Genomic DNA, 27,588 nt, shown 5'->3' with positions numbered 1-27,588 from the left:
AGAGCAAAATGTATTAGGTGCGCCAAAGCTGTTTCTTGAAACAACATGTGGATAACCCAGATCGGAAAGTGCCCAGACTGGAATTACATTGGGGGTGGAACAAACTGGACATGAATTATACCAGAAGAATTAGATTAAATTAATCAAAAACCATTTCAATTACAAATTCAATTTAAAAGTGTACAAGTGAGTGGTTACAATTGCACATCCACAAGAGAGACAATTTGTGCTTGGAGATAGAGATGGTTGGCAAAGTACTAAACGAACATTTTGCATCTCCAATTATTAATGGAGAGTGTGAATCAGTTTGAGCTGCTCTAATAAACTAGGTCATGTTGAGATCAAGAAGTAGATGGTGCACAGTATTTTGAAGAGCATTCGTATGTATAAATCACCAGGGTCTGATGTGATCCATCACAGTTTAGTGAGAGAAGCGAAAGGGAAGGTGGTTATGGCTTAGCTGAAGATCTTCTTGACCGCCAAACAAGCTGACGAGTGAACTTGACATCAGCAAATGTTTTTCTCTTGAATAAGTATATGAACAGGGATATCCAAGAACCTCTGCACAGGTGCGCGTCACAGCTGTGGTCGTTAAATTTTTAGGGAAGATTCTGAGGGATAGGATTCATTGGGTAGCAGTTTTAAAATAATAGGATATGAGAGGCAGGGAACACGACATTTTGAGGCAGGTCATCAACTTACCAACTGCACAGCGCTTTTCATAAAGTGTGCAAGGATATTATTGACGGTAGACCAGCGGATGCTGTTTACATGGGCGTTGATAATCTGTTTAAAGGGGCACTATGGATATTCGATCAGGAAAAGTAAGTTGAAAGGAACGCAGATTTTCGATCATCTGGATTCAGAATTGACTTGCCTATAACTGACCGAGAGTTGTGATTTAAACATAATCGTCTGTCAGGAAGCGAGTATCATGTGGTGTTCCCCACCGATTGGTGCTGGGAGCTCTGTCTTAACATGGTATAATTGATGGGGTGATGTGTACGTTTATCTACGATACAGATATCGATAAAGTGTGGACAGTTATTAAATAATGAAACACGATTAAAATGATTTCCACTCCTCAGTGGAGAGAGGGCAAATAAGATTTAATCTATCCAAATGTAGGGTTTGCATTTTGGAAGGTCAATGCAGGGTGACATACTGGAGAAGAAAGCACAAGGCTCCACGGCCTTTAATGCTGGGGACATCCAGTATAGGAGTCATGAATTCATGATACACTTGTACAAGAGCTTTGCGTGGCCGCACTTAAAGTGCTAAGTCCAATTATAGTCGACCACTTTAGGAAGATGCAGAGACTTTAAAAGTGTGCACAGGACATTTATCAGTAAAGGGAGGTTGGACAGATGTAAATGTTTAAGGTTTCTCCACAGTATAATGTAGGGGTGCTGAATCTTTATGAGATTGCGTATTGTCGAGAGTTCTCTCGCGCGCCATGGCATTTTATAACAGGGATTATTGTTGCATAATGAAATAATAGCAATAAATACGGACTTTATTTTAAAAAGATAGATTGTGTTGGTTATTTGCGTGTATTCGACGTTTTACTACAAAGGAAAGAATAGCTTAGAATGATTGAAAATAAATTAATAATTTTAGAAAACTTGTTCCTAAATTCTATTATTAATTTTTGAAAAGTGAAGAATACAAGCATTTCTAAATCATATTGCTATTGCAGCCATTTAATATCTAAATACTGATGTCCAAACCAGACCTGCGAGGATTTTAAAGGTATCATCCGGCATCACATGCTCCCGCAAACATCTATCTGGTGCCACGCCATAGGCTGACAAATGGCAGATGGAGTTTAATGCAAACAAATGTCAGGTATTGCACTTTGGAAGCACACAAAAAGGTAGAATATGCAAGGTAAATTGTAGGACACTGAGGAGTGTTGTAGAACAGAGGGATCTGGGAATACAGATACATAATTCCCTAAAAGTGGCGTCTCTGGTAGATAAGGTCATAAAGACAGCTTTTGGCACATTGTTGTTTATAAATCAAAATACTGAGTATAAGAGTTGGAAAGTTATGGTGAAGCTGTGTAAGACATTAGTGAGGCCGAATTTGGAGTATTATGTGCAGTTTTAGTAACCTAATTACAGGAACTATATTAATAAGGCTGAAAGAGTGCAGAAAAGGTTTACGAGGATGTTGCCGGGCTTGAGAAACTGAGTTACAGAGAAAAGTTGAATAGGTAAAGACTTTATTTCCTGAAGTGTAGAAGAATGAGGGCAGATTTGATTGAGGTGTATATAATTACGATGGGTATAGATAGAGTGAATAAAAGCAGGCCTTTTCCACTGAGGCTAGGGGAGGAAAAAAACAGAGGACATCGGTTAAGGGTGAAATGGGAAAACTTTAAAGAGAACTTTAGGGGAAGCTTCTTCACACAGATGTTAGTGGGAGTGAGGAATGAGCTGCGAGTTGAGCTGGTGAATGCAGGCTGACTTTTAACAGTTAAGAAAAACTTGGACAGGTTCATGGATGAGTGGTGTATGGAGGGATATGGTCTAGTTGCAAGTCAGTGGAACTAGGCAGAAAAATGTTTCGGCACAGCTGGAAGTGTATGGACATTCTGCACGTAGGGATAAGTGTTTCTGTGTTTTTGATTTGATTTTTAGCTGGTTCAGCAGAACATTATGGTCCTAAGGGCCTGTTATATGGTCTATGTTAACCTTTTGGACAATTCTGCTGCATTTATCCACTTGGAGTAATATGCTTGTCATTGTCGAATTGTATACTCGAGTTTATTGTGCTCAGGTGGTAGTAGATATTATATTTTATCTCCAATTTGCATTGCATTTGTTTTTGCCTTAATATTGGCTCTTGGATATATTTCAGAAGAACAAGCTAAATATGTTCTTTTTGAATTTTCATGGCAACTTGCCAGAGATTTTAGGAAGTATAAACACTCTGCTCATATATTGTAGCTTTTTAAGCTCAGTGAGCTGTATCTTGTTTTTCTTACAAACATTCAGAAAGAAGATATTGAGACAGTTGCCATTAAGTGCCATTTATCAGTTCATTCCTTGTATATATGTTCTGGCCATATTCCACATCATTACAAGAAGGTCTCAGCAAAACTTGCTTGCTTGTTGAACTGACAGGAAATTTCTGCATCATGGCTTATACTGAAAATATCATTCATTTATCATTTCATCTGAAGCAATGATATGCCAGCTCTGTACCTCGCAGGTGTTTGTGATCGAGCTGAGAGGTTTATGCGTTTAATTTCTATCCCGAGATTAAATCCAAAAAGCCAATATTGGAATGTTAAATTCTGCGTGAAAAATGGTGGAATGTAAGTTGTAAGAAGCTTCAAATGCTAAACTAAATGAAATATACTAATGAGTCTAGACTAAATTTCTCACTTGAGCAATTAATCAAATCAGAATGAGACTTTTCAAATATTCTGAAAAGTATTGACTCAACTGAGATTGCTTCATCATAGGAGATAGGAATAGTCCAGACTCTAAATTAATTCTATTCTTAAAAGGGAAGCTCATTCCGAGCCGTATTCTTCAGCCGTATTCTTCAATTTGCTGACTGCTGTCCAAAGCCTAGAATATTGTTTTAAAGCCTTTCCTTGTAGATGGGCTTTTGTAAATGGGGGAAAGTCATGTGAGAACTGCTTGACGCTCTCATTAGGCCAGATAACACTTGCTGACTCAAAAAAAAAAGGCAAAAAGCAAATGGAAAATGAACTGGGTAGAGTGAACTTTCTAAATCTCCTTGAAGCGTCGGAGGATGAGAGCTGAACTGATAGAGGCGTATAACAGGATGAGAGGCTTTGAACATGTGGATAGTCAGAACCTGTTCTCCCAGGTTTGAAATGGTTGCCACAAGAGGACACAAGTGTAAGGTGCTGGGGTGTAGGTACAGAGGATATGTCGGGTTAAGTTTTTTACTCAGAGAGAAGTGAGTGCGTAGAATGTGTTGCCGGCAACTTTGTGGGCCGAAGGGCCTGAATTGTGCTGCATGCTTTCTCTGCTTCTATGTTTCTATGCCCCTAAGTTCAGGAGTGTGGATCGAAAATGGAGAACAGAAGATACTGTATTAATAACATCACCTTTGATTTGAAAGTTTGAGCTGCATTTTCCAACCGAAACATTTGAATTTAGTGTTGATTTACATATTAAACATGCACTGCGCGCAGCGAGTAGATCAGGTGTTAACATTCAAGTTTCCAGAAATCTTTTCAATGAAAGGAGCTCATATGATCGAGGGGAAATTGTATGTAAATGATAAACCCTGAAGTGCAGTATTATCCGTTAGGATGTATTGAGGATAGTACGAAAAGTAATCAATAAATCGAGGTGGTACTGTTTCCAGAATGGAAGATGAATGTACATCCATTTATGGCAATGGCCTCTGACCTCCCTACACCAGAGTCAGTTGATACAGCTTCTGCCAAATGTGCTTACTATTGTTCGACAGCCATTAATAGACCACCTTGATATAAACAATACCTAATAACTTACTAGTGACTTTGATTGGACTATTTTATTAAAATCAACTGAGAATTATGCACATACGATATTTGACAAAGGCCGTGACAATTTCTACCCATTTCACAAATGAAGCTTCCTTTTCACACAGAAGACTTTCCATCTCAAGTGCCAAATTCTAACGTGCCTCTTATCAACAAACTCGACATCACTGCAGTTTATAGTGAAGATTCCTACACAGCTTCTGGAACAGCTGGTGTAAAAATATTTACAATTAATGAACATCAAACGTTGACTCATCAAGCAGATCTCTGGATCTAATTCGTACAAACACAAATGACCCAAAGTTCAAATTATTTCACAACGTTTTTATTGCGTTAATGATGCTTTCAACATGAAAGAACATTTTCGTTCATTTAATATGCGATATCCTAAAAGCCTAGATAAATAGGCTGTTTCTCTAACGTTGAGATATGGGCGGCGTTTTTCGTTTATAAGAGGCATAGATATAGAAAGGGAGTATTTGATACCCAGGGCTGAAATGTCTTATACCAGAGGGCATAATCGATGGAGAGAGGGTAGGTACGAAAGGGTAATCAGGAGGAATAATTTCACTCAGACATTGTTGAATGCTTGGAATGCGCTGCGCTGGTATGGTTTCACAACGTAAAAGGATCTTGGCAATTGTAGGGATGACTTACAGTGGACTGAAAAGCTTGAGCACACAGACACTAAGAAAGAGGATGCGCTGGCGCTTTTGGAAAGCATCAAGTTGGATAAGTCACTGGGACCGGACGAAATAGAACCCAGGCGACTGTGAAGGTAAGGAAGAGGATTGCATCATCAATGGTGATGGAAAGGTCCCGGGGGCTTTGACGGTTACAGATGTTTTCCCTTATTCAGGAAAATGAGTAGGGATACCCCAGGAAATTATAGACCAGGGAGTTTTACTTCAGTGGTTGAACAGTTGATGGAGAAGATCCTGAGAGGTAGGATTTATGAACATTTGGTCAGACATCATATGATTTGGAATAGTCAGCATGGCTTTGTCAAAGGCAGGCTGTGCCTTTCGAGACTGATTGAACTCTTTGAGGATATGACTAAACACATTGATGGAGGTAGAGCAGTAGATGTAGTGTATATGGATTTCAACAAGGCATTTGATAAGGTACCACACACAAGTCTTATTGAGAGTGTAAGGAATCATGGGATCCAAGGGGACCTTGCTTTGTGGATCCAGTATTGGCTTGCCCACAGAAAAAAAAGTGTGGTGGTAGATGGGTCATATTCTGAATGAAGGTCTGTGACCAATGTTGTGCCTCAGGGATCTGTTCTGGGAGCCTTTCTCTTCGTGAGTTTTATAAATGACCTGCATGAGGAAGTGGAGGGATGGGTTAGAAAATTTACTGGTAATACAAATGTTGGTGGTTCTGTGGCTAGTGTGGAGGGGTGTCAGCGGTTACAGCGGGCCACCCACAGGATGCAAAACAGGGCCGAGAAGTGGCAGATGGTAGTCAACCCAGTTAAGGGTGAGGAAGTTCACATTGGTAGGTCAAATATGATGGCAGAATAATGTCTTAATGGTAATACTCTTGACAGTGTTGTGGATCAAAGGGTTCCTCGGTCCATTTCCATAAGACAGTCAAATCTGCTGCGCAGGTTGACTGTGTGGTTAAGAGGACATACAGTACATTAGCCTTCATCAACCGTGGGATTGAATGTAAGAGCCGAGAGGTAATTTAACAGCTTTATAAGACCATGGTCACATCCCACTTGGAGAACTGTGCTCAGTTCTGGTCATCTTACTGCAAGAAGGATGTGGAAATATAGAAAGTGTGCAGATCTGATTTACAAGAATGCTTCCTGGACTGGGGAGCATGCCCTCTGAGAATAGGTTGAGTGGACTTGGTCTTCTCTCCTCGGAGGAACGGAGGATGAGAGGTGACCTGATAGAGGTGTATAAGATAATTAGAGACATTAATCATGTAGATAGTCAGAGGCTATTTTCCCAGGGCTGAAATGGCGAACACGTGAGGTCACAGTTTTAAGGTGCTTGAAAATAGGTGCGAGAAGATGTCAGAGGGAAGTTTTTTTTTTACGCAGAGTGTGGTGAGTGGGTGGAGTGGTCTCCAGGTGACCGTAGTGGAGGCACATAAGATAGGGTCTTTAAGAGACTTCCGAATAGGGACATGGAGTTTCGAAAAATAGAGGGCTTTGGGTAACCCTAGATAATTTCTATAGTAAGGATATGTTCGGCACTGCATCGTGGGCCAAAGGTCCTGTATTGTGCTGTAGGCTTTCTATGTTTCGAACAACAACAAACCAAATATGCTCCTTTTGAGGATTCATGGCATCTTGCCTAGGAATTTAGGAAATATAGACAGTCAGCTCAAATATTGGAGCTTTTCCACCTCAGTAAGCTGCATGTTGATTTTCTATCAAAAAAAATAAGAACGGAGATTTTGAAACAATGAACATGAAACGATATTTAATATTTTAATGCCTGTATATATGAAGTTTTTGCCACATTCTGCATCAATAAAAGAAGGCCTCAGCAAAGCTTGTTTGTCTGTTGAGCAGACAGGAAACACCTGCTATCATGGCGTATTCTGAAAATATCGTTTATTTATCATTTCCTCTGTATTGATATGCCATCTCTATACTTCGCAGCTGACGATGTACTGATTGCGAGGTTCATGAGTAAACTTTATATTCCAGATATTAAAGACAGAAAGACAATTTTGGAATGTTAAGATTGATGTGAAAAGAGTGATGGAATATGAATTGCGACAAGCTTCAAATGCTAACCGAAAAGATAGAACTCACCATCCTTAATGATGATGAAACACCAGCACCAACGCCCCCTACACCCCCCCCCCCACCGCCCAGCCACCAGTATGATTTCAGAGCTTCAGAGCAGAGTAGATACTCTTTTGTCCAGGAAACATATTAACATGGAATAATACCTTAGATTGAGCCAAAAGAATTTTGAATCTTCGAACTTGGTGCACCAAACCTGATACAATGATACACAAAATGAAGTACATTACTTGTTCTTGTCAGAATTCCTTCCTCACCATGGAAAGCAAATTTCAATGCAGTCACTAATAAGGGTTAAATATAAACATCAACTCTGTCAATATGCTGAGATACTCCAAACCAAGGAACATAGCTGCATTTGTTTGAGCACCACCATCCCATAACCAGGATCTCAATGAAGGGAGATCCTAAAGCATTGCCCTAGGCCAATACTTTTTCATAGCCATCACAAATGGGAACTTCGAGTTTCACGCCAATTTACCTCCTGTTCCGTTTTGCCACATTGACCGATGTGCACTCGACCTCCTCCACTGTCAGGATGAGGCAAAATTCAAACTAGAGAAACAGCATCCCTCGTTGTCGCAGTTATTCTGCAAGTAGACGATATGGAAAGTGAAACGTTCTATTTCAGGTATCCTGCTCCTGTTTGCTTTCCTACCAATCAACTCAATTCATATATACACCACAAATCGGTTATTTCACAGATCTTTCCCCTCACTTGTCTACCATGCATACACTCCTTCCACGAGGTGCCCACTACTCCTGTTTCGATGTGTAAACTCGAACTTCCTGATGCAGCAGTCCTTAAGCTTCGGACTGTATACACAATTCACCGCAAGAAAATTGACATTCACTTTTCACAATTATTTTTGCTATGATAAATTAAACATTATTTCACAAATACTACAAATGTTCCTATATACATTATGGGATAAAAGCCACCACAAGAATGTTAAATTTTCCACAATACAAAGAGTGTAATGTCATCTTTCTTACTACCTTCTTGTACGGATATCCCATGTCTCTATTACTTATACATTCATGGAAACATGTTTGCATTTGGTCATAATCAGAATATCGAACGTTACATCACAGGAAAACCCCCTACTGCCCATGATATACTTGCATACCTTATGTCCGTGGCAAACATAAAGCCATACAAATTGAATGGGATTTTCTGCACAAGGTTCATTTCCTGCATTCTGTGCACCAGTCATGATTAATTTCAATTGATTCTTCAGCATTTACTTCATCAAACTTTTACCATACGTTGTGGCAGCAAGTTGCAGGCACCTACAATGCCTTGTGTAAGGTAACAGTACAACAACATCAACTTGTGAATCAACTTTTAATTTTCGTCCGCTCACTTTCAACCTCTGACTAGCAGTGCTAGATATTTCCTTTTGATCATCTACTCTGTCCAAGTCTCTCAGGATATTATATCATGTCGTCTCTTAGCCTCCCATGGTCAAATGAAAGCAATTTAACTTTCCCCAACTGTTAGCAAAAATAATACTGTAAAATCCTTGCAAAATTCCGATGAAAGTCTTCAGACAACAAATTAATTGCGTCCATATCTGTCTTGTGATGCATATGAAAATCAAAGCTGGAAAGGTCAGTAACTTTAAATTCTTGGGTGCTAATATTTCAGAGGACCTATGTGGGACTCAGCATGTAAGTGTAATTGCAAGGAAAGCACAACAGTGCCTCTACTTCTTTGAGAGTGTGCAGAGATTTGGCATGACGTCAAACAGTGTGGAAAAACTTCTATCGATGTGCTGCGAAGAGTGTACTGACTGGCTGCAACAGTCTTTAATGAACACTACAACAAAATTTAGATGGATTCGGCACAATACATCTCGGGTAAAATCTTCCCAATCACTGAGTATCTCTATATGAAACTCCGTCTGAGGAAAGCAGCATCCATCATCAAAGGCCCTCACCACATAGGCCATGCTCTTTTATCGCTGCTGCCATCAGCTGGAAGGTATTAGAGCCTCAGCACTCGCACCACCAGGTTCAAGAACAGTTACTACCACTCAGCTATGAAGCTCTTCAACAAAAGGAATTTTACTGCACTCACCAGCCCAATTACAACGATATTCCCATAAGCAACTGACCGGACAGCTGCATAGGGAGAAGAAAAAAAACTACTTCAATTCCAGTGAAACGTAAAGGCTAATCATTTGCTGTATTCAAGATAATCCCGGTCAATTGATGACAGAATGAAATTAATTAAGGTAATTTAACAGTGAGTTCTGTACTTTCTATCGCTTTAAAACAATTGACTGTCTCAGCAAGTGCACGTTTCAATGCATGATTCTTTTAATAATATAGTCATTCCAAACAACCATAGCGTACAAAATCAATCAGTGAAAAACACCAGAATAGGAAATTATAAGAGGAAATTGAAGGTCCGGAAGTTTCTAGCGATTGAGAGATGAACTTGTTAGTCTATGCCCGCATCTTTGGTTTTGCGAACAGAAACTGAGAAGAAAAGTGCTTTTATAATACTACTAATAATAATGATTAACTGATATTATTGTGTTCTTTTGACGTACTATGTTGGCCTGAAACTGATCTGGAATATTTACAAGGCAAAATAAGAAATTACATGACAAATTTCAGAAAACATTAGGTACACTCGAATGCGTTTAGGTTAATACTAACTGGGACAGAAGTGTTAAGAGGAATACCAGAAATTAAACATCTACACGAGTCAGTTCCAAACTGTAACCAATATTTCGATTAATGCAAACAGGTTTCAGCACACCCCGAGAGCATATGCAATTCTGATCAGAAGTATACACCACTAAATTTAAATGAGACACAAACCTGAAAATAAAGAAATTATCACTATTTAATTATCACTGTGGGCATGGAAGAATCCCCACAGTCTGGCTTAGATTTGGAGAACCATTCTCAGAAACAGAAGTGATCTTTGTGTCAATGCAGGGCGAGGTGGTTGTAATATAGAACAGAAAATATAGAAATCTAAGGAACAATACAAGTCCTTTGCCCTAAAATGTTGTGTGACCATGTAACCTACAATAGAAACTGCTAAAATTTCCCTACCGCATAGCCCTTTATTTTTTTCTATCTATGATTCGCTTCACATACCATATTATACCTGCCTCTACCACTCTCCGTGGTAGTGCATTCAATGTACCCACCACACACTGTGTGAAAAATTACCTCTGTCATCCCCCTTGTACCTACTTCCAAGCACCTTAAGTCTATGCCTCCTCGTGTTAGCTTTTATATTCCTGGGGGAAATAAAGCTTCTGGTTATCCACGCCATCAATGCCTCGCATCATAGTATACACTTCAGTGAGATTACCACTCATCCTCGGTCGCTCAGTGGACACAAGGAAATTTTCACTCAAGCTACTCTCATAAAGCATGCTCTCTAATCCAATCCAGTCAGCATCCTAGAAAATTTGCACAGCACTCTCTCTCTATTATCCGCATTCTTTCTGTATTGAGGTGAACAGACTGAACACAGTACTCCAAGTGGGGTCTAAACAATGCCCCATATAGCTGTAACATTTCTTCATGGCTGTTGAACTGAATCACATGGTACAGTTGATGACGGCCAACACACCATACCCATTATTCACAAAACTGTCAACCTGCGAAGCAGTTTTGAGAGTGTTACTGTTGATACGGACCCCAATACCTCGATGATCCTCCACACTGCCAAGAGACTTACCATTAATGTTATATACTGTATTTAATGTTGACCTACCGAAATTAAACACTTCACAGTCATCGAGTTTGAACTTCAGATAATGTCTTTATTCTAGTCTTCAATACTTTCTAAATGACCCTCGCTTGGGAACCTCATCAAATGCCATACTGAAATCCATTTACCGTGCACCCACTACTCTGCCTTCATCAATGTGTTTCATTATATCTTCAAAGAGTATAATCAGGTTTATATGGCATGAAATGCCTTTGACAAAGCAATGCTGATTATCACCAATCATATTTTGCCTCTACAAACGGTCATAAATCTTGCCTCTCAGGATCGTCTCAAACAACTTTCCCACCACTGAAGTAAGATTCACTGGCCTACAATTTCCTGGGTTATCTCTAGAGGCTTTTCTTAACAAGGGAATACGGCTTGCAACCTTCCAGTCTTCTGGAACCACTCCAGTCCCTATTGATGATACAAAGACCATCGCCAGAGGCTCAGCAATCTCCTCTCTCGCGTCCTACATTAGCCTGGGGTATAAATCTTCACGTCACGGTGAACTATCTAACCTTTCCAAAGCTCCAGCAAATCCTGTTTCTTAATGTCTATACACATACTCGTTTCAGGACGCTGGAACTCATCCCACAATTTCCAAATTCCTAGTCACTGGTAATTACCGAAACAGAGTATTCAGTAAGACCCTACGCTACCCACTCCGGCTGCATGCACATGTTTCCAGACGCTCTCCTGATTGAACATCTTCTCTCAGGGCACCGTGGTTATTTTATCCTACGATGCTTTCGTGTTTCAATTGTGAACATTTGACTTATTTCCACCCTTTATTTTCCTGAGAACGTCGGCTCCTAATTTATGTTCTGAAATTTCTGCCTAATGGCATCATCTTGCCCCCTACACCAATAAAATGTTCTATTTTTCAAATTGTTTGGGGTACTCCAGCGCCCTTGTAAGTGAGACTGAGTTGTGATAACTACATCCAAAATCCTCTCCCATTGAGAGATCTACCAGTTGACCAGTTTCATTTCCCAATACCAGATCAAGTACAGCCTCTCCTCTAGTTGCGTTGTCTGCATATTGCGTCAGGGTAGCTTCTTGAAGACACCTACCTAATTCCACACCATCTAATTTTTTTTTTTGCTTCTAGAAGATTCCAGTCAATATTAGGAAAGTTTAAATTACTCATAATAACAACCTTATCGATATTGGACAGATCCAGAATCTGCATCTCCATCTGCTCCGTGATGACTCTATTCCAATTTGAGGGTCTATAAAAATGTCCAGTGGAGTTATTGATCTCTTCGTTTTTCTGGTATACCCGCAATAACTCATTAGACTATCCCTCCATGACACCTTCCTTATCTGCAGCCGTCATACTATATCTGATAAGGTTCCCCACCTCTTTAGTCTAAATCTCTGTGATTTTTAAAACCTCTAAAACCCGGCTCACTGAGCAGCCATTCCTGCCCCTGACACATCCAAGTGTCTGTGATGCCAACAAAATCATAGTTACATATCCGGATTCGTGCTCTTAGTTTATCCGCCTTTCTGTTGATACTCCTTGCACTAAAATAGACAGATCTCAAAACATCTGGCTGAGAGCTTCTTTGCTCTATCATTTACTGAACCTTCCTCATCAACTCCCTACAAGCTGTTACTACCTGTGAACCAATCGGCCCGAATTATGCCTCTTCACTTCGTTTCCCACCCATCCATAAATCTACTTCAATCCTTTCCCAATAGCATTAGCAAACCTCCCTCCCAGGATATTGGTTTTCTTCAGATGCAAGCCACCCCACCTATACAAATAACCCTTCACTCCTTCCCCAGATAACGTTCCAATGATTCAAGAACTTGAAACCCTGCCCCCTGCACCATCTCATCAACCATTCATTTATCTGCGCTATCTTCCTGTTCTAACCTTCACTAACTTATGACACTGGAAATCATTGGGAGATTACTACATTGGAGGTCTTGCTCTTCAGCTTGCTTCATAACCCAGTAAACTTACTGCTCAGGACTTGCTGACTATGTCATTGGCACCAACATGACCACGACCTCCAGTTGCTCACCTCCTCCTTCAGGAATATTTTGCAATCGCTCAGATATAACCTGAACCCTAACACGTGGGAAGGGATATACCATCCTGGCGTTTCTTTTGCTGTCGCGGAATCTTCTTTCCATCCGCCTAACTATAGAGTCTCCAATGACTATTCTTCCACCTAACTTCACCCTATACTTCTGAGGCTCAGAGCCGATTACAATGCTATTGGATTGGCTGCCGTTGGTTGGTCAAGATAGGCCAGATAGGTCATGCCTCTCATAGTATCGAAAGGGGCATACCTGTTTCTCAGGGTATTTGAAATAGGGGGACCCTCCACTGACTTTCTTCTCGTTCTACCTCTCTCGGTGTTCACCCGTCTACTCCCCGAATTCAGTACTCTTGATATAACCACCTGCTCAAAAGTCATATCTATCAATTGCTCTATCTTCAAATGATCTTATGTTAACCTAACTCCAATTCCAGCTCCTTAATGCAGAAATTCATGAGCTGGAGTTGGCTGCATTCCCGCAGGTGTAATGATCTGGGAGACTATCAGGTTCCATGAGTTCCAACATCCTACAGGAGGAGCATTCCACTGTCATATCAGGCATCCTGCCTGCACTGTATATACTGCAACCAAGAGCAAATCTACTAATCAGTATCTTTGGCCGCAGCCTCTTCTCGTCGAAGCTGTTTGAGACAAATTCTGACACTTCTACTCTCAGCGCAGGCCCACTCCTAACAATGGCCACGCCGCTTGCTCCTTCTGTACTTTGAATGAATTCGCGTGCTCTGCTCCCTTTGCTGATTGGACCTCTGGAATGTCTGAACGCCCGCGAAGATATCCTTTTATGCCAGCTTCGCCAAGCTGGTGCTAACCTCTTCGAAGTGCTCGGCTCTCGATGATGGTTGGAACACTGGAATATCCGAACGGCCACGAAACTATCCTTTATCAAAAAACAATGAATACATGAATAAAATATCAAAAATACATGAAAAAAAACACATTCAAGGTGATAAATCTAGAAATTGCCAAGAAATTGCCAGGAATTGGAAGAAACTGGCCCTTGGAAAACGGCCAGTGAGTGAGTGGGCCAGTGAAGGAGTGGAGCTTTGAGGCTTTGACTCGAGAGATTCTGGCAGTTTCGGCAGCTGAACTGTGCAATCAAGTCAAAAAAAAAATTGATTAGCCCAGCCGAAAACTGTTGATTAGACAATGAAGAATTCAATAGCTCAGACGCAGCAGAAAGCAGCTGATTGGGCAATCGAGGTCAGGTGAAAAAGCAGTTTGAAAAGCTCAAATAAAAAAAAAGAGGGTTAGCTCAAGCGGAGCTGTCAGAGAGTTAGTGGTGCAGTGAAGGAGTGGAGCTTTGAGGCTTTGACTCGAGAGGCTTCGATGAGAAGAAGTGGCGGACGACTTTGTTCCCAGTTACTCTTTACAATGCCTCTTGAGACGGTGATGTGCCTCTCCTGCGAGATGTGGAAGTCTTGGCGGAACACTGCTTTCCCGCAGAGTCACATCTGTCAGAAGTGCATGCGGCTGGGCGATCTGGAAGACCATGTGAAGAATCTGGAGCAGCAGCTGGATGACTTTCGACTGATAAGGGAAAATGAGGCTGTCATAGATGAGAGCTACAGGGAGGAAGTCACACCTAGGCTGCCGGAAGCAGGTCGTTGGGTGACAGACAGAGGGGGGAAAGAGGAAGTGTGTAGACAGGTAGCACCGAACAACCCTGTAGCCATTCCCTTGAATAAAAAAAGTTTACCGTCCTGGATACTGTTGGCGAGGACGACCGACCAGGTGTGATCCACGGTGGCAGGGCCTCTGGCACAGAGTCTGAACCTCTGGTGCAGAAGGATGGAACGGAGAAGAGGAGAGCTGTCGTCATTGGAGACTCTATAGTCAGGGGGGCAGACAGGAGATTTTGTGGACGTGAGAAGGACACCCGCATGGTTTGTAGCCTCCCGGGTGCCAGGGTCCAGGATGTCTCAGACCGGGTGCATGATATCCTGGTACGAGAGGGAAAACAACCAGAAGTCGTGATATATATATTGGTACCAAAGATATAAGCAGGAAGAGGGTTGAAGTCCGGTAGTGTGAGTTACGGGAACTAGGCAGAAGGCTGAAGAACAGGACCTCAAGTGCGGCATTCTCAGGATTGCTGCCAGTGCTACGTGATAGTGATGGTAAGAATTGGAGGAGATGGCAGTTGAATGCGTGGCTGTGGAGTTGGTGCAGGGGGCAGGGTTTTAGATTTTTGGATTATTGGAATCTCTTCTGGGGAAGGTGGGACCTACACAGATTGGATAGGCTACACCTGAACTCGAGGGGAAGCAACATCCTTGCAGGTAGGTTTGCTAGCATGGTTTGGGAGGGTATAAACTAATTTGCAAGTGGGATGGGACCCGGAGAGATAGAGGAGTGAAAGAAGTGCATAGAGTAAAGGCAGATCTAGCATATGGAGAGGCATTGAGGAAGGAGGAGCAGAATAAACGGTGGAAAGGTAGTAAGATAGAAGGCTAAAGTATGTGTGCTTCAATGCGAGAAGCATCAGGGACAAAGTTGATGAACTGAGAGCATGGATACAGGCATGGAATTATGATGTAGTGGCCATTACAGAGACTTGGCTGGCACAGGACACGAATGGATTCTTAATATTCCTGGATTGCAGTGCTTTAAAAGGGATAGAGAGAGGGGAAAAGGGAAGAAGGGGTGGCATTACTGGTCAAGGATACTATTACATCTACAGTAAGGGTGGGTAATCTAGCAGGATCCTCATTTGAGCCAGTATGGGTGGAAGTCAGGAACAGGAAGGGAGCAGTTACTCTACTGGAAGTATTCTATAGAACCCCTGGTAGCAGCAGAGATACCGAGGAGCATACTAGGGGGCAGATTTTGGATAACAAACTTGTTTTTTTGCACCTTTCCAAAATCTGCTCGGGCAAAGTTTGTAAAGTGTGCACAGGACGAATTCCTGTCACAGTATGTTGCCAAGAATGTTAGGGTGAAGGAACCATGTGTGTCAAGTGAGGTGGAAAATCTAGTCAGGTGGCAGAGGGCAGTACTACGTGAGCTTTAGGAAGCAAGGATCAGATGGGTCTCTTGAGGAAGATAGAGTAGCAAGAAAGGAGCTTAAGAAGGGGCTGAGAAGAGCATGACAGGCTGACTAGGGGGAATGCCATACTTGATCTAGTATTAGGTAACGAACCGGGTCAGGTCACAGATCTCTCAGTGGGTGAGCATCTGGGACAGTGATCACGGCTCCCTGACCTTTAGCATTATCATGGAAAAGGATAAAATCAGAGAGGACAGGAAAAATTTTAATCTTCGAACTGTAAATTAAGAGGCTATGAGGCTAGAACATGCGGGTGTGAATTGGGACGATGTTTTTGCAGGGAAATGTACTTTTGGCATGTGGTCGATTTAAGGATATCTTGCGGGATGTTAGGGATAATTCTGTCCCGGTGAGAAAGATAAAGAATAGTAGTGTGAAGGAACCAAGGGTGACAAGTGAAGTGGAAAATCTAGTCAGCTGGGAGAAATCAGCATACATGAGGTTTAGGAAGCAAGGATCAGATGGGTCTATTGTGGAATATGGGGTAGCAATGAAGGAGCTTAAGAAGGCGCTCAGAAGAGCATTAAGGGGGCATGAGAAGGCCTTGGCGAGTAGGGTAAAGGAAAACCCCAATGCATTCTTCAATTATGTGAAGATCAAAAGGATGACAGGAGTGAAGTTAGGACCGATTAGATATAAAAGTGGGAGGATGTGCCTGGAGGCTGTGAAAGTGAGGGAGGTCCTCAATGAATACTTCTCTTCGGTATTCACCAATGAGTGGGAACTTGATGACGGTGAGGACAAGATGACTGAGGTTGATTTTCTGGAACATGTTGATATTATAGAAGTGGAGGTGTTGGAGTTGTAAAAGCACATTAGGACGGATAAGCCCCAGGGTCCTGAAGGAATATTCCCCAGGCTGCTCAATGCAGCGTGGGAGAAGATTGCTGAGCCTCTGGCTAGGATCTTTATGTTCTCGTTGTCCACAGGAATGGTACCGGAGGATTGGAGTGAGGCGAATGTTGCCCCCTTGTTCAAGAAAGGTAGTAGGGATAGTCCGGGTAATTATAGACCAGTGAGCCTTACGTCTGTGGTGGGAAAGCTGTTGGAAATGATTCTTAGCGATAGGATCTATGGGCATTTAGAGAATCATGGTCTGATCAGGGACAGTCAGCATGGCTTTGTGAAGGGCAGATCGTGCCTAGCAAGCCTGATAGAGTTCTTTCAGGAGGTGACCAGGCATATAGATGGGGGTTGTGCAGTGAATGTGATCTACATGGATTTTATTAAGGCATTTGAAAGGGTTCCAGACGGTAGGCCTATTCAGAAAGTCAAAAGGCATGGGATCCAGGGAGATTTGGCCAGGTGGATTCAGATTTGGCTTGCCTGCCGAAGGCAGAGTGTCGTGGTGTAGGGAATGCATTCTGATTGGAGGATTGTGACTCGTGCTGTCCCACAAGGATCTGTTCTGGGACCTCTAACTTTCGTGATTTTTATTAACGACCTCGATGTGGGTGTAGAAGAGTGGGTTGGCAAGTTTACAGACGACACATAGGTTGGTGGTGTTGTAGATAGTGTAGAATTTTGTCGAAGATTGCAGAGAGACATTGATAGTATGCAGAAGTGTGCTGAGAAGTGGCAGATGGTGTTCAATCCGGAAAAGTGTGAGGTGGTACAATTTGGAAGGACAGCTCCAAGGCAGAGTACAAAGTAAATGGCAAGATACTTGGTAGTGTGGAGGAGCAGAGGGAACTGGGATTACATGTCCACACATCCCTGAAAGTTGCATCAGAGGTAGATAGGGTAGTTACGAAAGCTTGTGGGGTGTTTAAGAGACGCGATGTAATGATGCAGCTCTATAAAACTCTGGTTAGGCCACACCTGGAGTATTGTGTCCAGTTCTGCTTGCCTCAGTATAGGAAAGATATGGAAGCATTGGAAATAGTACAGAAGAGATTTACCAGGATTCTACCTGGCTTAGAGAATATGCATTATGATCAGAGATTAAGGGAGTTAGGGTTTTAATCTTTGGAGAGAAGAAAGATGGAGGAGACATGATAGAGGTGTACAAGATATTAAGAGGAATAGACAGATTAGATAGCCAGCGCCTCTTCCCCAGTGCACCACTGCTCAGTACCAAAGGATATGGCTTTAAGGTAAGGGGAGGGAAGTTCAAGAGGGATATTAGAGGAAGGTATTTCACTGAGAGAGCGGTTGGTGCGTGAAATGCACTGCCTGAGTCGGTGGTGGAGGCAGATACACTAGTGAAGTTTAAGAGACTACTAGACAGATATATGGAGGAATTGAAGGTGGGGGATTATATGGGAGGCAGGGTTTCAGGGTCGGCACAACATTCTGGCAGAAGGGCCTGTAATGTGCTGTACTATTCTATGTTCTATGTAAAAAAATGAGAACAGAAACAATTCAACATGTTAAAGGATCCTCCAGCAGTTTAACTCAACCTGATTATTAACATGGACACAATTAATTGCAGAACATCACTTACCAAATCTTGCTTTAAATTACATACTCATAAATCAAATCACACCTTTCTGTAAATATAAGGCTGATAGAGTGTTAGAATCAGAATAGCACACATTTTATTATAAGCGATCCATTATTGCAAATTGAACCATCCATAATAACAGTCTGGAAAAGAAATATTATTGTACAAACAGGCCAGAACAACTTACAAAATTGAAATAACCATTCCAAACATGCATATCCTACAGAAAGCAATAACTGTAAAACACCAAGAATATTCTGACACGAAAGTGGAAATTGTAAATTTTGGAACACAGGTAGGGTGCAGATTGTACCAATGGCGATATTTAAATCTGTTATCATACTAAAGACGCTACACAACAGTATTATACAATTATGCCTACAAAGCGATATTTACGTAACCGTTCAGAAAGCGATAATTCTAAAAACCACAAAAATACTCAAAAATTTCCTCGCAATTTAGATATCAGCGTTCTTGGATTTGCCCCAGTCTCAGGTTTTCTCAGCTTGAGCTAAGTAAAAAATGTATTTTAAAGGAATAATAACAGTAGATGCCTACAAGAAAACATTGCACAAGTGGCTAAGAGATGGAGAATTCTCGTTGAAATAGAACGGCTCCTTATTGCAATACAGGGCCAGGTTGACGAACACCACATTTTCAAAGAAATGCATAATAATAATAAAAAAAAACAACAGACTCAACGTGATAAATGCAGAAAATGCCAAGAGAAGCAAGGGAGAAACCCATCAGATCACAAAATCTTGCAGTATTCTCACTCATTATGATTATGCATACAGGCAAAGTTAAGTTGAAAATACTATTCACCAAAATCTGACTTTAAAATAGAAACCCATAAAGGACAACTTACCTTCTTATAAATACCAACACGATCCAATTTTAGAGTTCGGGACCCGCAGATTACATTATGTCCGATCCATTCTAACAGATAGGATAATCCATTGTAATCGCACAGATATAACATCACGTAACAAACAAGCAAGTATATACGTATCTATCAATTTCAAACAAAAACAACATACAGAAATCAATAAGGAAATGCAATGAACAGAAAATCCTGAATTAAAAGAGTAACATGTAAGGCAACGAAACATGAACAGATATAGACTACCCATGACTAATATCTACAACTGGTATCATCCCATAATCACTGCACAATAGCGTTAAACAATTAGGCCTAAAGGGCAATGTTACTATAACTCCCCAAAAAGCTCTATATTAGGCACCTCTAGAATGGTGAGTAAATTTTTAATAATTGAGAAATTATTTTTTTTTGGCTCTTCCCCTTCTTTAGGATTTACAAACTTGAACTGTGACGTTTTCCCCTCTGTTTGAAGAGCACAATGGACTCGTGTTGATACCTGTTCATGAGCTCGGTGGTGCAAGTCCTTAGGCTTCTGAGCCTTCGGAAAGGAAAGACACAGTATGAAAGTAAATTAGCGCAAAATATAAAAACTTATAGCAAAAGTTTTCAGTAATATATAAAGTGGAAGAAGGTGGTTAAAGTCAACGTATGTCCCTTGGATGAAGAGTATGAGAAGTTGAAATGACTGAGGCATTGAACAGCTATATTGTGCCGATCTTCACGGTGGAGGAAACGTCCAAAATGCCAAACGAATATGTTATGGACGAAATGGGAGGTGAGCACCTCGACCAATTCATTGTGACTAAAGAGATAGTGATGAGAAAGCTAGAGGGCCTGAAGGAAGATAAGTCATCTGGTCCTGATGGGATATGCTGAGGGTATTGTCGGAGGTTATAGTTAACGCGTTTGTAATCATTAATCAAAACTCTCAAGACGGTGGGCGGATCCCGGTGGACTAGAATAAAGCAAATGTCACGCCTCTTTAAAAAAAAGATGTAGGTTAAAGACGGGCAGCTATAGGCTAGCTAACTTAACATCTGTAGTCGGGGAAATGCTTGAAGGTGTCATTCAGAAATAAATAGCGAAACATTTAGAAAGGAGTGATTTGATTAGACAGACAAAGCAAGGATTCAGAAAGGGCAGGACCTGTTTGGTAAACTTACTGGAGTTCTTTGAGGACATAATGAGTGCATTTGATACAGGGAACAGGTGGATTTCGTATACTTGGATTTCCAGAAGGCGTTTGATAAAGTCTTACAAGAGACTTATAAATAAGATACGGATGCATGGATTCGGAGGATGTGTATTGGCATGGATAGTGGATTGGTTAACCAATACTGAGTTGGTGTAATTGGGTGTTTCTCCAGTTGCCACTCAATGGTGAATCAGGTGCCTCAGGGGTCGGTGCTGAGGCCGCAGCTGTTTACCATTTACATTGATGATTTAGAAGAGGGGACTGAGTGTAGCGTAGCCAAATTTACTGCTGGCACTAAAATGAGTGGAAAAGCAAATTGCACAGAGGATGTGGAGAGTCTGCAGAGGGCTATAGATAGATTAAATGAGTAGGCCAAGGTTTGGCTGATGGAATGCAACATTGGTAAATACGAGATTATCCACTTTGGAGGGAATAATAGAATTATTATTATTATTATTATTATTATTATTATTATTATTATTATTATTATTATTTACATAGTGGAAGATTGCAGCATGCTGTTGTGCAGAGGGACTTGGGAGTGCTTGTTCATGAATCGCAAAACGTTGGCTTACAGGTAAAGCAGGTTATTAAGAAGGCAAACAGAACGTTGGCCTTCATCGCGAGAGGGATTGAATTCAAGAGCAGGGAGGTCATGTGGAAACTAGTCAAGGTAATGGTGAAGCCGCACCTGGAGTACTGTGAGTACTGTTCTCCATACTTGAGGACGGATATACTGACTTTGAAGGCAGTGTAGAGGAGGTTCACCAGGTTGATTCCAGGGATGAAAGGGTTATCCTATGAGGAGTGATTGACTCGGCTGGGTTAATACTGTCTGCAATTTAGAAGAATGAGAGGGGATCTTACAGAAACATTCAACATTACTTTGAGGTGTAATGTTAAAATTGGACAGGGCATTGGTAAGGCCGAATTTGGAATATTATGTACAGTTCTGGTCACCGAATTATAGAAAAATGTCAAAAAAATAGAGAGAGTTCAGAGAAGATTTCTAAGAATGTTACCTGGGTTTCAGCACCTAAATTACAGGGAAAGATTGAACAAGTTAGGTCTGTACTCTTTGGAGTGTCGAACATTGAGGGGGGAATTGATAGAGGTATTTAGAATTATGAGGGGGATAGAGAGAGTTGACTTGGATAGGCTTTTTTCCATTGAGTCTAGGGGAGATTCAAACAAGAGGACATGAGTTAAGACTTAGGGGGCAAAAGTTTAAGGGTAAAATTAGGAGGAATTTATTTACTCAGAGAGTGGTAGCTGTCTGGAATGAGCTTCCAATAGAAGTTGTAGAGGCAGGTTCGGTATTGTCCTTTAAAGCAAAACTCGATTGGAATATGGACAGGAAAGAAATGGAGGGTTATGGGCTGAGTGCGAGTCAGTGGGATTAGGTGAGATTAAGCGTTCAGAAAGGAATAGAAGGGCCGAGATGGCCTTTTTCCGTGCTGTAATTGTTATATGTTTATATATGGTTACTTTGAAAGGGATAGATAGATAGGAATAGAAAAGTTGTTTTCACTGGTAGTTGAGTCTAGAACTAGGGACATTCCATTCAGATTCAGGGTGAAGATTTAGGACGGAGATGAGGAGAAACTGTTTTTCCCAGAGACAGGTGAATCTGCGGAATTCTCTGCCAGGGGAACCAGTTGATGCTTCGTCAGTAAATATATTTAAGATACAGTTAGATGGGTTTTAACATAGTAGGTCAATTAAGGGATATGGCTAAAAGGCAGGTAGATGGAGCTGAGATTACGGACTGATCAGCCGTGATATAATTGAATGGCGGGGCCTGCTCGATAGGCCGGATGACCTACTCTAACTCATATTTATTATGTTCATATGTTCTTGGGTTCTGTACCTTCTTCCTGATGGCCAAACTGAAAAAAAAATAATATCCACTGGATGGTGTGGTCCTTGATAACGAATGCTGTTTTCCTGTAACGGTGCTGCATATAGATATGCTCAATGATGGGGCGGGGGTGGGTTTGGGATTTTATCCCTGATGGTCTGGGTGGTATCCATTTCTTTTGATAGTCTTTTCCATGCAAGTGCATCAGTATTTCAATAACAGAACGAGATATGACCGGTAAATATACTCTCAAACACACATCTATAGAATGTTGTCAACAATTTTATTGACTTGCCAAACCTTCGCAAAGTTCTAAGAAATTAGAGACTCTGCCGGGCTTCCTTCATAATGGCATTTATTTGTTGGACCCGGAACAGATCCTCTGAAAAGGTAATAACGAGGATTATAACGTTGGAATTAGACGTGTTGACACTGATTAAGTGGTTGTTGTTGCTGTGCCTCACAGCCGTATTTTCAATCTTCTATATGCTAATTTATCTCCACCTTTGAATGAACTAGAGTAGACTCATTGGCAAATTAACTATGGCATCCGAGCTATGTGTAGCCTCAGAGTCAAGAATATAAAACAGGTAGAGTAGGAGGCTAATCAGACATCCTTGTAGTGCACCTGTGTAGAGGGAGATTGTGGAAGAATAGTTCTCAATCTGAACAGTCTGGGGACTGAAAGTGAGAAAACCAGGAATCCAGTTGCATGAGGTTATATTGAGTCCGAGGTCTTGAAACTTATCAATTGGTTTTATGGGGATCATTGTATTGAATATTGAGCTGCAGTTAATGAAGAAATCTTGATGCATGTGTTTTCACTGTCCAGATATTCCAGGATTTTATGAAGAGCCAATGAAATGCCATAGGCCCCTGCCCTTTTCTGATAATAGACAAATTGGTGAGCATCTAAGTCGCTTCTCATGAAGGAGTTAAGACGGTATGTTTCATCACTAGCCTTCCAAAGCACTTCATCATATCAGCATACTGGACGATAGTCTCAGAGGTAGCTTAGAACGTTCTTCTTAGTCAACGATGTAAATAAAGCCACATGAAGCAGCTGAGTACCTCAGACTGTCAAAGCAAGAAGATAAACACGGTGAAAACTCCAGCCAGCTGATCAGTCCAGCTCATTAGTAGTCAGCTAGGAAACCCATTTGGGCCACAGGCTTTCCGTAGATATACCCTCTTCTCACATCAAACTCAGATACTTAGTACACAGGTTTATGAAGTGCTATGGGTGTTCGTAAAAGTGCCTACATTTTTTGATCGTCAGCGTAAGCATAGAAGATATTGAGTTCATTTGGGAGCAAGCCTTTTTTTGCAATCAATATCACCTTGTTTTAACTTTGTAGGAGTGTCAACATTCAACCCTTACCACAGTAGAATTTAATACATATACAGGAAAATGTCAATGACTTGATCAACAGCTGTCTCCATTTCTGCTTATCCGAATCTTAAAAATGTACATGCAGCATATACAACATGTAAGACGTTCAAAGGTTTTCTGTTGAAATTCTTGTTATTGTTGAAATTGAGGTGCATATATTTGCTTACAGAAAGCTATTGTTTACATCATAAGATCGGCATGACAATTGGAACTTAATTTCAGTCCTGATAAAAATATTCGATAAATTTCGAGAACCCAAACAGCATAGTTGTCAGGTCGCATATTAATTGTCATGCACTGGAAGTGTGGATGAACAAAGTGACCATGTTATTGAACCTCCGAGATCCTAAGTGGTAAGAATGTGATCACACTGGAGACGATGAAGATGAGACTAACAATAATGTTACATAGGTTATAGTCTTTCTGTTGTACGAGGGGTGTACAGGCGGCAATTCTTTTCCTTCAAGCACAGCTGTGTCAGAAGGGACATGATAGAATTGTATTGATTTATGAGTGTCTTAGATCAGAACTTCTTTCCATGGCAATCAGAGTTTCTGCAGATTCAGTTTACTGTCTGCACCCAGTCGCTGTATGTTCAAAAGTGATGAGTATCTGATTTGTGGTGTACTGGGGAAGAATATTATTACCTGGAGGGCATGGTATTAATTAGCTGTCGGTGGGGCTTGGGGAGTCAGTGACATCACAAAACCTATACTATGGTTGGAGATATCATCTTTAGGAATAAGAAACCTTTGTCTCAGTTTATGACAGCAGCACCTTACAGACACATCTATTCACACCCCGCCTCTGCCCTCCAGTTGTCAGTATTCGCATAACAGTTGTATTTCCGAATACAGTTCCCAGCCACAGCATTTTAAGAACAATTTCCCAAATGAGCAAATTTAGAGAATGGTTTTGAAGAAATTCTAAATCCATATAAAATTGGGAAAGAAGTATAAGTGGTACTCCATAAATCCATCTAAGATGCCTCAATTTGTCCTACGGAATATTTTGTGAGCTGTAGTGTGAAAAAAATAATTTGCACTCACTTTCTCAGGAATGTTACACTGAGAGCAATTCAGAAGTCCTTTCGCATACAGAAGAATTATTGTTTTTTGGAGCTGGAACTACTTGGATAATTTGACGGGATTATAGTTCATAAATAATGCGCCAGTTATCTGATGACTCAAAACTAACACATTTCTGATTGTTATTGGTTTACCGCATCTATTCCTTAATATCTGTCCCTGTTGCAGTAGGGATAGTTGTTTTTACTTATCGCATGAAATAGAAAAGTTAAACTTCCCTTTGCTTCCTGTACTCTTGCCAGAACAACCTGTCTTGACTCTGGGTCATTCTTTTGTTGAATGCCCTAGGCATTCTTTCCAATACTTTCCCATAATAAATGGAAATAAAATGTCACTTGTTGTATTTAAGAAATTCACAACTGCTCTTTACACGTAATGCTAATGTCTTGTACCAATTACTTATCCCTTGAATTTAACAGTCCACTATCTGAGAAGGAAAAGACTCTGACGGAACATAGGAATTTATTTGGATCTACGATCAGCGACCATTTAGGAAAACAGAAGTTTGAGAGGAAGGGATATTCCGCACGTCCACTGACCGAACAGAAAAAAGACAGCAGCGAAACTGAGCTGTGGCCACTGACCAATCTGGGCATCAGAAAATTGAGAGGAGGGGATTTCACAGAGCTCCAACGACCGAATAGAAAGCGTTAGAAAGCGTTAGTGGCGGAATACAGCAGCATAATAGATATCTTACACTGGACCAATCGGCAGATGAGATTGATTAGCAAGCGAAAACAATAATGGGTGGCAGCGGATATCCCAGCGGCCATCGTCTATGGCTGTTCAAGACTTAAGACTCCATGTGCACTTTGCATCTAAATTTAAAAAAAAAATGTAATAAACAATCTTAAAAGCTACAGTTACGAACTTAAAAATATTAGCTCCGGCACATCATATCGAAGTAAAGTTTGGTTGAAGACAGTAAAGTTGGTGTAATGGTAATTTACTGATTTAGTAAAAAGGTAAACACACTGAAATATTATTGCAACTGGTCAATAAATTTATTCTGAATTGCTTGGAGACCTTCTCCATGCTTCTCAAGCAATGTCGAGTTATAGATTCATTTGGTCCTGAAATAAGCCCTTTGGCCCACAAAGTCTGTGCAAACCAAGCAGCACACAAGGTGACACTAATCACATATTTTACTCCCATCATTCATTTTCAATTAATCATTACGAACAATTTAAAGCGTGCAATTAACCAACAAGCCCACAAATATTTGATACACGAAGTAGGTGAAATGGTATGTTTTAATGGCATATGACTCTTTCACCTTAAATTATTTCTTCATTCATATGTTGTATTTGTCAAACAGGACCTACCCTTTCTGAATCCATGCTGCGTCTATCTAATAGAACCACTCATTTCTAACTGTTTCTCTATTTCTTCCTTAATGTTCTTCAAGCATTTTCCCGACTACAGATGTTAGCTAACTGGCCTGCAGATGCCCGTCTTTTGCCTACATCCTTCTTTAAAAGGTGGTGTGACATTTGCTGCCCAGAGTCCAGGGAATTTTGGTAAATGATTACCAACGTGTAACTCCGCCAATTCCCCCAGCAACCTAGGATGCATCCCATCTGGACCAGGGCCTTATCTACCTTCAGGACCTCTAGTTTGCTCATCACTATCTCTTTAGTGACAATGATTTTATCGAGAGCCTCATCTCCCATTTCGTTCATAACATAATTATCTGGCATTTTAGACGTGTCTTCCAAAGTGAAGACCGTCACCAAATATTCGTTCACTGCCTCAGCCATTTCTTTATCGCCCAAAATCAATTTATCCTTATCGTCTTATTTGACATTAGCTGTCCTCTTCCTCATTATACATAGTATTTTCGTATCTATTTTTCTATTTTGTGCTAATTTACCTTCATACACTATCTTTCCTTTCTATATTTTGGTTTAGTTGTTCTTTGTTGTATTTTTTTTTAAATTTCCCCAATCCTCCAGTCTTCCAGTACTCTTTGTGCCTTTGTACACATTAACTTTTAATTTGATCCTATCTTTCATTTCCTTTGTTTTCTAAGCCTGGCTCTCCGCATACTTTCTGTCCTTACTTTTGACTGGAATATACTTTTGTTGAGCACTGTTAAAAATCTCTTTGAAAGTATTCCACTGTTCCGCAACTGTCCTTTCAACTAGCCTGTGCTCCCAATCCACATTATCCAACTCCTCCCTCATCCTGTTCTAGTCTCACTTGTTCAAGCATAATACACTAGTTTTAGATCTAACTATTTCATCCTCCATCTGTTAATCTGTAAGATCGTTAATCTTACCTGTCTCATTGCACAGGACTAGACCTAAGATAGAATTTTCCCTTCTGGTTTCACTAACAAGCTGCTCAAGTAAGCCATTAAGGATGCATTCTATGAAGTCCTCCTCAATATTTCCTTGATCAACCTGTTCCACCCAAACTACGTGGAGGTTAAAATCCCCCATGCCAACTGAGGTTACGTTCTTAGAAGCGTCAGTTATTTCTTGTTTAATCGCCTCTGCCACTGCAATATTTTTATTAGGTGACCTATAGACATTTCCCAACAGTGATTTTTTCCC

This window comes from Hemitrygon akajei, chromosome 1 (assembly GCF_048418815.1).
Source record: "Hemitrygon akajei chromosome 1, sHemAka1.3, whole genome shotgun sequence".
NCBI lineage: Eukaryota > Metazoa > Chordata > Chondrichthyes > Myliobatiformes > Dasyatidae > Hemitrygon > Hemitrygon akajei.
Note: the sequence above shows the minus strand (reverse complement) of the source record.